The sequence below is a fragment of the Bubalus kerabau genome, chromosome 3 (genome assembly GCF_029407905.1).
Source record: "Bubalus kerabau isolate K-KA32 ecotype Philippines breed swamp buffalo chromosome 3, PCC_UOA_SB_1v2, whole genome shotgun sequence".
In the NCBI taxonomy this organism is placed as follows: Eukaryota; Metazoa; Chordata; class Mammalia; order Artiodactyla; family Bovidae; genus Bubalus; species Bubalus kerabau.
The window spans coordinates 34,074,474-34,086,694 of record NC_073626.1 but is presented as its reverse complement, the minus strand read 5'-3'; the positions used below and the strand labels follow the sequence as shown (position 1 = coordinate 34,086,694).

Genomic DNA, 12,221 nt, shown 5'->3' with positions numbered 1-12,221 from the left:
TGCTCATCATCCCTATTATTTAATACTAACCCTTTCAATCTTCACTATTCAAAATGGGGTTACTTGCGGGGGGGCTCTTCCCTTGTGGTCCGGTGGTTAAGACTCGGTGCTTCCACCGCCGGGTGTATGGGTTCCGACCCCTGTTCGGGGAACTAAGATCCTGTGTGTCACATGGTGTAGTACAAGCAAACAAACAAGAAAAATACAAGTATGAAATGTACACCTGGATTTGAGAGACTTGGCATCCCCCCCCCCAAAAAAAAGGTTAAAATGACCAGAAATATGCATTTCTGGTCAGAAATGCATATTTCTATCTTTAGAAGTCAACTTCGGCAGATGGAGATCCACAACACCTTCCAGGAAATCAAGCTGTGGCTCTTGAGAGTTGAGAACATCTTTGATTTCTCCCAGACCCATTCTGAGCTTCAGATGGTTTAGTAGTGAAGAATCTGCTTGCCAATGGAGGAGATGTAAAAGAGACGTGGATTCGATCCCAGGGTTGGGAAGTTCCCCTGGAGCAGGATGTGGCAACCCACTCCAGTATTCTTGCCTGGAGATTCCCCTGGACAGAGGAGCCTGGTGGGTTACAGTCCATGGGGTCACAAAGAGTCAGACACGACTGAGATGACTTAGCAGCATCAGACCCATTTTAACCTGGCTCTCGCCATCTTCATCTTCCTCATGATTTCAGTAAAGATAAAAAAGCATTTACTCCATTGTGTTACAAAGATTTCTTTGAGACCCTCTGTCAAAGTTAATGATGAAGAGGAGTTAATTCCATGAGGCTGCTGCTGCTGCTGCTAAGTCGCTTCAGTCGTGTCAGACTCTGTGCGAGCCCATAGATGGCAGCCCACCAGGCTCCACCGTCCCTAGGATTCTCCAGGCAAGAACACTGGTGGGGGTTGCCATTTCCTCCCCCAATGCATGAAAGTGAAAAGTGAAAGTGAAGTCACTCAGTCGTGTCCGACTAGTATCGACCCCATGGACTGCAGCCTACCAAGCTCCTCCGTCCATGAGATTTTTTAGGCAAGAGTACTGGAGTGGCTTGCCATTGCCTTCTCCGAATTCCATAAGGAGAAGACTTCATAAAGCACAATGGCTCTGACTATTCCCTGAATGAGCCTCTGAGGATGGAGCTGGCTATTTTGGACACAATGCACTGGGATCTCTATATTGGGACACCACTGGACTTCTCAGCCCTATTCCACTCCCTGGTGGTCCTGGGCTGGCCCTGTGTACAGGGGTCGCCTTGGAGGCATCCTTCTCTCCAGGCCACCTCCCTGACCAGGCAGCTGAAGCCCCGAGTCCCTGGCCACCAGCTGCTGCAGTTCAAGGGGTCCACACTGACCTCGGTCATCATCACTTTAGAATTGGACAGGCTCATGCCCGATGCTGTGCTCCTGCATCTGATCTGCTAAAGAAGGCACTTTAGGCATCAAGCATTAGGCAGTTGAACCACTACAAGGAACTGGTAAAGCATCAGCTGACAAGTGTTTAGTTCTCCTGCACAGACAACTTTCTGTTTCCCCTGCAACCTTGGTGCCCTGTAGAGCATAACGGCAGTCACCCTTGCCTAGCCGTCTCTGTACTCTATGCTTTCTGGCTCCCACAGCAAGAAAGAAAGAAGGCACTGAAAGAGCAGCTGAGAACACGCCTGAGGTCTTATTGTCATATTGCCTCCAGACCTACCGAGTTAGATCTGCATTCTGCTTAAGAGAATAGCATAGAAACACATACACTACCATATGTAAAACAGATGACCAGTGTGAGTGTGATGTGTGATGCAGGGCACCCAAAGCCCATGCTCGCTGACAACCTGGAGGGATGGGGTGGGGAGGGAGGTGGGGCGGGGGAGTCAGGATGGAGGGGACACATGTATACCTATGGCCAGTTCATGTTGGCAGCAAAACCCAACATGATATTATAATTATCCTCCAATTAAAGTAAATAAATAAAATTAAAAGAAAAAGAGAAAAGATCCCTAGGTGATTCCTATGTAAGTTTGAGATGTCCTGCTTTTGTAACCATTAAAAACTTTAAATGGAGCAAGATACCAAACAAAAATCAATGAGGAAACAGAGTATGGTGGATGGCACTTAGAAATGCCCCATCAGTGGCAGCAACAATGAACAATGTGTCTATTTTTGTTTCAGCTTGATGGAGCCCCATACCGCGATCACTGAAGGACAAGTTGGGGCTCCTACTAATTCCTGGGCAGCTGATCATCTTTCCTTCTCCATGGAAAGGTCTCTGGAGGCTCTTCTCTGCCCTTGGTCAGAGGCCAGCTCTGTGTCCTGGTCTTCTAAGGTCAATGCTAAGATCCAGCTTATCTTCTTTCTTGTCAGCAAAACCAAGGGTGACAGATTCCCAGACTTCTTCCAACATTCATCCAGTTTGCCCATCGGCCATCTACTCCAGGGGCTTCCCAGGGGGTGCAGTGCTGTAAAGAATCTGCCTGCCAATGCAGGAGACACAGGAGATGCAGGTTCAATCCCTGGGTTGGGTAGATGCCCTGGAGGAGGAAATGGCAACCCATTCCAGTATTCTTCCCTGGAGAATCCCGTGGACAGAGGAACCTGGAGGCAGTCCATAGGGTCACAAAGAGTTTGACATGACTGAGCGACTGAGCACACAGCATGCAAGCATCTACTCCAGAGGTGTTTAGGACGACTCTCAACTTCTTTGCTGACTTGTTGAGGTGGGTCACCAGGTTTTCTCTGCTACCTCTCTCCCTGAAATAAGCCATAAAACAGATTTTATCAAGGCCATTGTTTTTTACTTATGGTCAATGCCAACCTGAGGGATCCTACGAGGAACCCGGTAGGAAAATTTGTATGATTAACGTTCTTCCTTAGTAAGCCATGTCAAAACCTGTCACTGATAGCCTTGTTTCCCCTGCCTCATTTATTTCCTTCCAGGGCCATATGGTGGTGATTATCAATCTTTGGGGAGTTGAAATACCTTGTCATTATTTCTTTGATTCCAAGATGTGCCTCCCTCCAGCAAAAAGGAAAAAAAGATCACAGTATGGCATTTATTTTCAAAATGGAAGCAAATCAAAATTAATTTCACGTTGAAATCAAGAATTCAGGTTGTCTCTTGAAATGGTGACATCCTGACACTGAGAAACGAGCCATAAAAACTCCAAACTGTGTGAAAGGAAACTGCTGGGGTTCATCACTTATTTCTTCCCTGTAAATTGCAGTTTTATGCTGACAAATTTATTTGTTTACTCATTATATATATATTGTATTATATATTGTATATATACAAATGGCTGTGTCAGGTCTTAGTTGCAGCATGCAGGATCTTTTTTACGTAATGTGGGTTTTTTTGTTATGGCGCACGGGCTTAGTTTCTCCCTAGGTTGTGGGATTTTACTTCCCCCACCAGGGATTGAAGCCAAGTCCCTTGCATTGCACAGTGGATTCTTAACCACTGGACCACCAGAGAAGTCCCAGGTATTTATTCAATCTCTGACTTTCCACTCTTTCTCAGTCCAACCTGTGTCTTGTTCAAGAGAGGCATTAAAAACTGTGATCTTTCTGTACCCTTGTATTTGCCTGTCTTCATCTGCCTTTACTTTTAAGTAATCCTATGTCACCTCCTCCCTTTGCAAAATGGAAAGATACCAATGCAACATGACTCACCTTTTGCTGCTTCTTTTTCTTTTCCCTCATGTTAAGAAGTTTAGCTGTGAAAAACCCAGACAGCCTGTGCCCCAGGGAAACTCCTGAGCATCATGAGCACCAGAAACCTTGTCCGTGGCAGTACTGTTGCCATAGCAGAAGACTGGAAACTCCAGTATTCCTATAAGAGGATGGACAAAACATCAAGATCTGTTATTTGCACCATGGAATATTAGACACCAGTGAAAATGAATGACAATACAGCTACCTGCAATAACATGGAGAAATCACAGAGACATGATTATGTGTCGCTAAGTTGCTTCAGTTGTGTCTGACTCTTTGTGACCCTATGTAACGTGTGACATTGCACAAAGAGTGACATAGGGTCACCCTGTCACCCTGTCGCTTTCCAGGCTCCTCTGTCCATGGGATTCTGCAGGCCAGAAACTGGAGTAGGTTACCATGCCCTCCTCCAGGGGATCTTCCCCACCCAGGGATCGAAGCCACATCTCTTATGTCTCCTGCATTGGTAGGCAGGTTCTTTACTGCTAACGCAACCTGGGAAGCCGTAGAGATATGATAATGAATGAGAAAAGCAGATTGCAGAGTACTGTATAGCATATGTAAAAATATGTATAATTTATAGTTTTATATATATATATATATTTCTTTTTTATACAGCAACTCAAAGACTAAGAGAACTGCAAGTATCAGGTAAACCCTATGTGGCTTGGGGGTAATATGGACATCTCTAGAGCTGACCCCTGTCCTGTTATCCTCTCCTGCTGGGCACATGGGAACATCCCCTTGCAGTGGAATTAGCCCACGTGACTAGTTCTGTCAATGGGCCATGAGTCACAGAGGCTTTACTTGCAGCTGCAGTGATCCTGGGGGAGCCTCCTGTTTTGGTGGAGTCCTGCAGAATGAGGCATCCTGGACTGTGGAGGACATGTGACACTTGTTCTGGAAAGCCAGCTGCACCTGCAGTGGATTTTGCTTGACCCAGAGACAAACCGTGGCTGACGTGTTAAGTAGCTGAAGCGTTAGGCTGCTTCATGACTGCAGTGGGATGTGGCCTGTCCTGGCTGTGCAGATGCACACAAGAGCTGTGAGAAAGGCGAGTATGATGACCAACCCACAGTGGAGGATGTGGCTGGCTCCTGGGGGAAGGCAAAGGGACGGGGGACAGGAAAGAACACACAGGGAGACGAGAGAGGGAAGGTGATGGTTTGGTACTTAAGCCAGGTGATGGGTTTTTAGGTGTTCATTTTATTAATTAAAAAAAATTTTTTTTAAGAGAATGGACTTGCGGACACAGTAGGGGAAAGAGGGGGGATGAATTGAGAGAGTAGGCATTGAAACATATATGCTACCATGTGTGAAATAGCTGGTTAGTGGGAAGTTGCTGTATAACAAAAGGAGCGCAGCCTGGTACTGTGTGACAACCTAGAAAAGTGGAAGAGGTGGTGGGCAGGAGGGAAGTTCAAGAGGGAATGGACATATGTATTCAGTTCAGTTCAGTTGCTCAGTCGTGTCCGACTCTTTGCGACCCTGTGAATCACAGCACACCAGGGCTTGCTGTCCATCACCAACTCCTGGAGTTCACTCAAACTCATGTCCATCGAGTCGGTGATGCCATCCAGCCATCTCATCCTCTGTCGTCCCCTTCTCCTCCTGCCCTCAATCCCTCCCAGGATTAGGGTCTTTTCCAATAAGTCAACTCTTTGTATGATGTGGCCAAAGTATTGGAGTTTCAGCTTTAGTATCAGTCCTTCCAATGAACACCCAGGGCTGATCTCCTTTAGGATGGACTAGTTGGATCTCCTTGCAGTCCAAGGGACTCTCAAGAGTCTTCTCCAACACCACAGCTCAAAAGCACCAATTCTTCGGTGCTCAGCTTTCTTCACAGTCCAACTCTCACATCCATACATGACCACAGGAAAAACCATAGCCTCGACTAGATGGACCTTTGTTGGCAAAGTAATGTCTCTGCTTTTTAATATGCTGTCTAGGTTGGTCATAACTTTCCTTCCAAGGAATAAGCATCTTTTAATTTCATGGCTGCAATCACCATCTGCAGTGATTTTGGAGCCCAAAATAATAAAGTCTGACACTGTTTCCACTGTTAACCCATCTATTTCCCATGAAGTGATGGGACCAGATGCCATGATCTTCGTTTTCTGAATGTTGAGCTTTAAGCCAACTTTTTCACTCTCCTCTTTCACTTTGATCAAGAGGCTTTATAGTTCCTCTTCACTTTCTGCCATAAGGGTGGTGTCATCTGCCTATCTGAGGTTATTGATATTGCTCCCGGCAATCTTGATTCCAGCTTGTGCTTCTTCCAGCCCAGCATTTCTCATGATGTACTCTGCATATAAGTTAAATAAGCAGGGTGACAATATACAGCCTTGACGTACTCCTTTTCCTATTTGGAACCAGTCTGTTGTTCCATGTCCAGTTCTAACTGTTGCTTCCTGACCTGTATATAGGTTTCTCAAGAGGCAGGTCAGGTGGTCTGGTATTCCTATCTCTTTCAGAATTTTCCACAGTTTATTGTGATCCACAATAAACAGTCAAATCCACAGTCAAAGGCTTTGGCATAGTCAATAAAGCAGAAATAGATGTTTTTCTGAAACTTTCTTGCTTTTTCGATGATCCAGCAGATGTTGGCAATTTGATCTCTGGTTCCTCTGCCTTTTCTAAAACCAGCTTGAGCATCTGAAAGTTCACAGTTCATGTATTGCTGAAGCCTGGCTTGGAGAATTTTGAGCATTGCTTTACTAGCGTGTGAGATGAGTGCAATTGTGCAGTAGTTTGAGCATTCTTTGGCATTGCCTTTCTTTGGGATTGGAATGAAAACTGACCTTTTCCAGTCCTGTGGCCACTGCTGAGTTTTCCAAATTTGCTGGCATATTGAGTGCAGCACTTTCACAGCATCATCTTTCAGGATTTGGAATAGCTCAACTGGAATTCCATCACCTCCACTAGCTTTGTTTGTAGTGATGCTTTCTAAGGCCCACTTGACTTCACATTCCAGGATGTCTGGCTCTAGGTGAGACATACGTATACTTATGGTTAATTCATATTGTTGTATGGCAGAAACCAACATAACATTGTAAAACAATTATCCTCCAATTAAAAATAAAATGTTTTAAATTCAAAAATATTAAAATTAATTTTTTTTGGAGTATAGTTGTTTTACAATGTTATGTTAGTTTCTACTGTACAGCAAAGTGAATCAGCTAATGTATACATACATATGTCCCCTCTTTTTTGGATTTCCTTCCCATTTGGGTCTCCACAGTTCCCTGAGCTATACAGGAGGTCTCACAAGTTATCTGTTTTATACATAGTGTCGATGGTGTATATATGTCAATCACAATCTCCAAATTCATCCTCCCCCTTCCCCACTTGGCATCCATACATTTGTTTCTTACATCTGTGTCTTTGTTTTGCAAATAAGATCATCTATACTGTAGGTGTTCATTTTATAATTAGGCTTTATAATTGATATATGTTAATATAAGTGCCAAATATCACACAATAGAAAACAATTTAAACAGTTTAAAAATTGAGCAGCATGAAAGACAAAATCTCTGTGGCAGGTAAATGGGGATTCACTGTAAAATTCTCTCCACTTTGCTGTAAACTTGAATATAAAGTGTTGGCTGAAATCCCTAAATGGCTAACAGTTACATTAAGAACTTAGAAAAAATCTTACCTATAATTCAACTACTCCAACACAGCAACTATTTTGACTCTTTAGAGCCCTTATCTCTGTGAATACAATGTTATCATAGTTGTGGTCAGTATGTATTCATAGTATTTTATGGCTTGCTTTCTTCATTTAGTATTTTATTATCAACATTTCTCTAGCACTCATGCTGTTTCAGTGAGTGCATTCATGTTTGTGGAATTCCTTCTGTCCCATGCAAATGTGGGAATCCCATAAACCTCGGTTAGACTCCAGAAGCCAGACACTTTTTAACCTGATGGTGAGAGTCGTCAGAGGTCTAACGTACTCTGCTCCTTCTAAAGTTTCCTTGGAAGATGCTGTGTCTGTCTGCCACTATTGGTCTCTTCAGATAAAGGGAAGCTTTTATGTTTAAGAGATACAAGTTAATTATTTACAAAACAGGTACAGACTCACAGACTTAGAGAAGGAATGTATGGTTGTCAGCAGCGGGTCGGGGGTGGTGGTGGGGAAATGAAGTAAAGGGATAGTTAGAGAGTTTGGAATGAACGTGTACACACTGTTATATTTAAAGTGGATAACCAACCAGGACCTACTGTATAACACAGAGAACTCTACTCAATGTTACGAGGCAGTCTGGATGGGAAGGGAGTTTGGGGGAGAGTGGGCTTATGTATATGTATGGCTGAGTCCCTTTGCTGTCGACCTGAAAACTTACAACACTGTTAATCGCCTATCCTCCAGTATAAAATAAAAAGTTAAACAAAACAAACAAACAAAAAGACATACCAGGCAAGAAACAAGTTAATTACTCAGTCATGTCTGACTCTTTGTGATCCTATGGACTGTAGCCTGCCGGGCTCCTCTGTTCATGGAATTCTCCAGGCAAGCATACTGGAGTGGGTTGCCATTTCCTTCTCCAGGGCATCTTCCCTGCCGCTGCTGCTGCTGCTGCTGCTAAGTTGCTTCAGTCGTGTCCAACTCTATGCGACCCCATAGATGGCAGCCCACCAGGCTTCCCCATCCCTGGGATTCTCCAGGCAAGAACAATGGAGTGGGTTGACATTTCCTTCTCCAGGGCATCTTCCCTACCCAGGGATTGAATCTAGGTCTCCTGCATTGCAGGCAGATTCTTTACCAACTGAGCCACTGGGGAAGCCCCAGGCAAGTAATGGCCTTCCTTCAAATCACTGTTGCATGCCCACTATGTGCTTGCCTGAAGAATTTGCTACCTTTCCTTCTAGACTTTTCTCCTTTAGTTTCTCTGCTAGTTCTATCTCATCACCATCTCAAAAACAGCCCTGAATTAAAATCTCCACAGGTATAAGCTAACAGCCTGCTCAAAAAAATCCACACTGTTTGGAAGTATACATTGTTTCTCTTTTCCAGGTTGTAAAAATTATTCATGCTCTTGGTAGGTTTTTAGGAAATGAAATGAAATCCACCTATCTTTCTACCACCTCAAGCTAGACTTCTGCTAATATTTTAGTCTTTTCAAGAAATGTATTTTAAAAAAAAACAAAAAACAAAAAAAAAAAACAGCGTCTCTGCCTGAAGACAAAGTGTTAAAAACCAAACCATTCCTCTTGTTTGGTTTCTGCCCTGTGCCCACATGTCCACAGCCCAGATGAAATTAACACCAGTGCCATATGGACCGTCACTTTTTATCCACGCGGTAGCTGTAACAAGAAGTCTTCCCAGTCATCATTAAGATATGATTTAATATGTCGTCAAGTATATAAAAGTCTCCTCCACTCAGAATAGCAAACAGCTGTTCACCATCTCCAGTGAGCCTGGAGCCAGAGGAGGGAGACTGAGCGATTGGCTTTCTGGGCAACTTCTGGGCTTCTGGCCCTTTACCAGGAGGGCAGACGGTTCCTGGAGGGTCCTGGCTGAAACCATGAGCTGTGCATTTACCTGAAGCTTGGGCATTTTGGCTTGGAACTAGAGAGCATTTGCTTCTTTTTTCTCTCTCTGTCTCTGACTTTTCATGACAGCGTGGCTGGTAATTTACAATGGAAGGGTCAGGGATTGTCTAGTTCTTTGTAGGTTTTTAAAAGTAGCCTGTGTTCTCCTCTGAAGGGCATAGTGCAATTTAATATCTATCTATCTATCTTGGAGAAGGCAATGGAACTCACTCCAGTACTCTTGCCTGGAAAATCCCATGGATGGAGGAGCCTGGTAGGCTGCAGTCCATGGCGTCTCGAAGAGCTGGACACGACTGAGCGACTTCACTTTCACTTTTCACTTTCACACATTGGAGAAGGAAATGGCAACCCACTCCAGTGTTCTTGCCTGGAGAATCCCAGGGACGGGGGAGCCTGGTGGGCTGCCATCTATGGGGTCGCACGACTGAAGCGACTTAGCAGCAGCAGTATATATATATATATCTTTGTTTATTTGACTGAGCCAGGTCTTAGTTATGGCATGCATGATCTTTAGTTGAGGCATTCATGCTCCTAGTTGCAGCATGTGGGATCTAGTTCCACGATCAGGGATCGAACCTGCATCCCCTGCATTGGAAGGTGGATTCTTAACCACCTGACCACCAGGGAAGACCCCATAATGCAGTCTTAAGTGGGATGGATTTTGTGACTCTGGGGGTTTCATCCACAAAGATCTGGCTTTGCCTTTTCTGCCCCCAGCTTCATTCCCCCAAATTCAGTTCTCTGCCATTCCACTCCTACTGGCTGTCATCTTGCCCTCTAATCCTCGGCTGCTCTCTGGGAGGTCAGCTGGGTCTCTTGATCTACCAGTCGGAGGACTGGATAGAGCCTCTGGCTTGGAGCAGTGCGTGTCATTTTATCCACTAACCTTTGGGAATGCTTGCCAGGGGCTTCGGATGGTAGCACAGAGCATACAAATCATGGAGCAGGGAACTGAAGCTGTCATAGCAACTCTTGATATGATAGTTGAACAAACCCAAAGCTGCCCCTGTCGAGGGCAAGAGTGGATAAATAGGGAGCATTTACCGAGCACTCTCCCTATGCAAGGCTGAGTCGGGCAGCTGCCTGCACCAGCCTTGTGAGGTCAATACTCACTGTTAACCCCATTTTGCAGCTGGGAAAAGTGAGGTTAAGCGACTTGCTGGACACTGCCAGCAATTGTTAGCGCTGGCATCTGAATCTAGTGCTGTCTGACTCTAAACCTCGTGTTTTCTATGCTCTCATACCACAGCCCAGAGCTCATACATATGCTCCCTGGACCTGGGGTGTCCTGCTGTGGCCCTGGCATTCTTAACCATATAATTCACCCAGAAATACAGCTCCCCTCCCGTTTCCAAAACACAATACCCCTTGACCGTGACCGACCCTGTTCCCCCTGTTTCACACACATGTGCCTTTTTGCAGCTCATTTTCCTCTTTGTTTCACTTCAACCTCATGGATCTCTGTGCAAATATTCTAGAGTCGGAAGTGATGCTGGGTGGGAGGGGCAGTGGCGGTGGAAGTGGAGGCAAAGGGTCCCAAGCTTTCCTTGGAGAGGGGGGACCCTGGTCAGCCTTTGGCTGCCTCCATACACGCCTGTGGTGTGACTGTGGGTGTGCGATGGGTTGTGTCAGCCCTGCTGGTCAGGGAGTGGGTCTGTGGCTGTACCCTGGCTGACCTGGCTTTCCACACGTTTTCCCTGCAGTCACATCGGTCTTGCTCTGTGGCAAAGTCGCCTGAGTCTCATTTCCTTTCAGATTCCTGAGGGCAGCATCTGAGTCTACTTCACTTGGATGCCACCAGTGAGTCAGGAACATTCATCCCATTAGCAACAGTAGACATTTGCAAAATGTATTTTAAATTTATTTTTTAATTGGGGGATAATTGCTTTACAGTGTTCTGTTAGTTTCTGCTGTACATGAAGTGTATCAGCTGTAAGTATACACACATCCCCTCCCTCTTGAGCCTCCCTCCTACCGCATCCCACCCGCCTGGGTCATCACAGAGCGCTGAGCTGACTCCCTGTGCTGTGCAGAAGCTTCCCACTAGCTGTCTATTTCACACATGGTAATGGCAACCCACTCCAGTATTCTTGCCTGGAGAATCCCAGGGACGGGGGAGCATGTTGGGCTGCCGTCTATGGGGTCGCACAGACTCAGACACGACTGAAGAGACTTAGCAGCAGCAGCAGTGTGTCTATGTCAGTGCTCTTCTCAATTTGTGTCCCCATTTCCTTCCCCTACTGTGTTAGTTTGTTCTCAACCTCTGCATCTCTATTCCTGCCCTGCAAATACATTCATCAGTACCATTTTTCTAGATTGCAGGCAGATTCTTTACTGCCTGAACCACCAGAGAAGCCTATATATATATATATGCATTAATATATATTTATTTTTTTATCTTTCTGACTTACTTCACTCTGTATAACAGGCTCTAGGTTCCTCTACCTTACTAAAACTGACTCAAATTTGTTCCTTTTCATGGCTGAGTAATATTCCATTATATATATATATATATATATATATATATATACCACAACTTTTTTATCCAGTCACCTGTCAATGGACATCTAGGCTGCTTCCATGTCCTGGCTATTGTGAATAGTGCTTCTGTGAACATTGCAGTACGTGTGTCTTTAACAATAGACATTTACTGAATGAATGAGGTGGCTGTTTTCTACAACCAAGCTTCATGGGTGTATACTTTTTTAGGGGTAAGCTATAGGTTCTTATTAACTTTTTGGACTATATTTTAGGAGAAAGTTCAAACTAGCATAAGAATAAAATAAATCATTTTGACTATAATGAAGAGTGAAATGAATGCTCTTGTACTTATCGCCTGCTGCTGCTAAGTCGCTTCAGTCGTGTCCCACTCTGTGCGACCCCATAGACGGCAGCCCACCAGGCTCCCCCGTCCCTGGGATTCTCCAGGCAAGAACACTGGAGTGGGTTGCCAGTTCCTTCTCCAATGCA

General features: G+C 44.9%; 1 pseudogene; it reads left to right on the top strand.

Annotated features, from left to right (window-relative positions):
- The first annotated feature begins 300 nt into the window (after positions 1–300).
- On the top strand, positions 301–1,714 carry LOC129647219 (cyclin-I2-like; annotated as a pseudogene).
- The last annotated feature ends 10,507 nt before the right edge of the window (positions 1,715–12,221 follow it).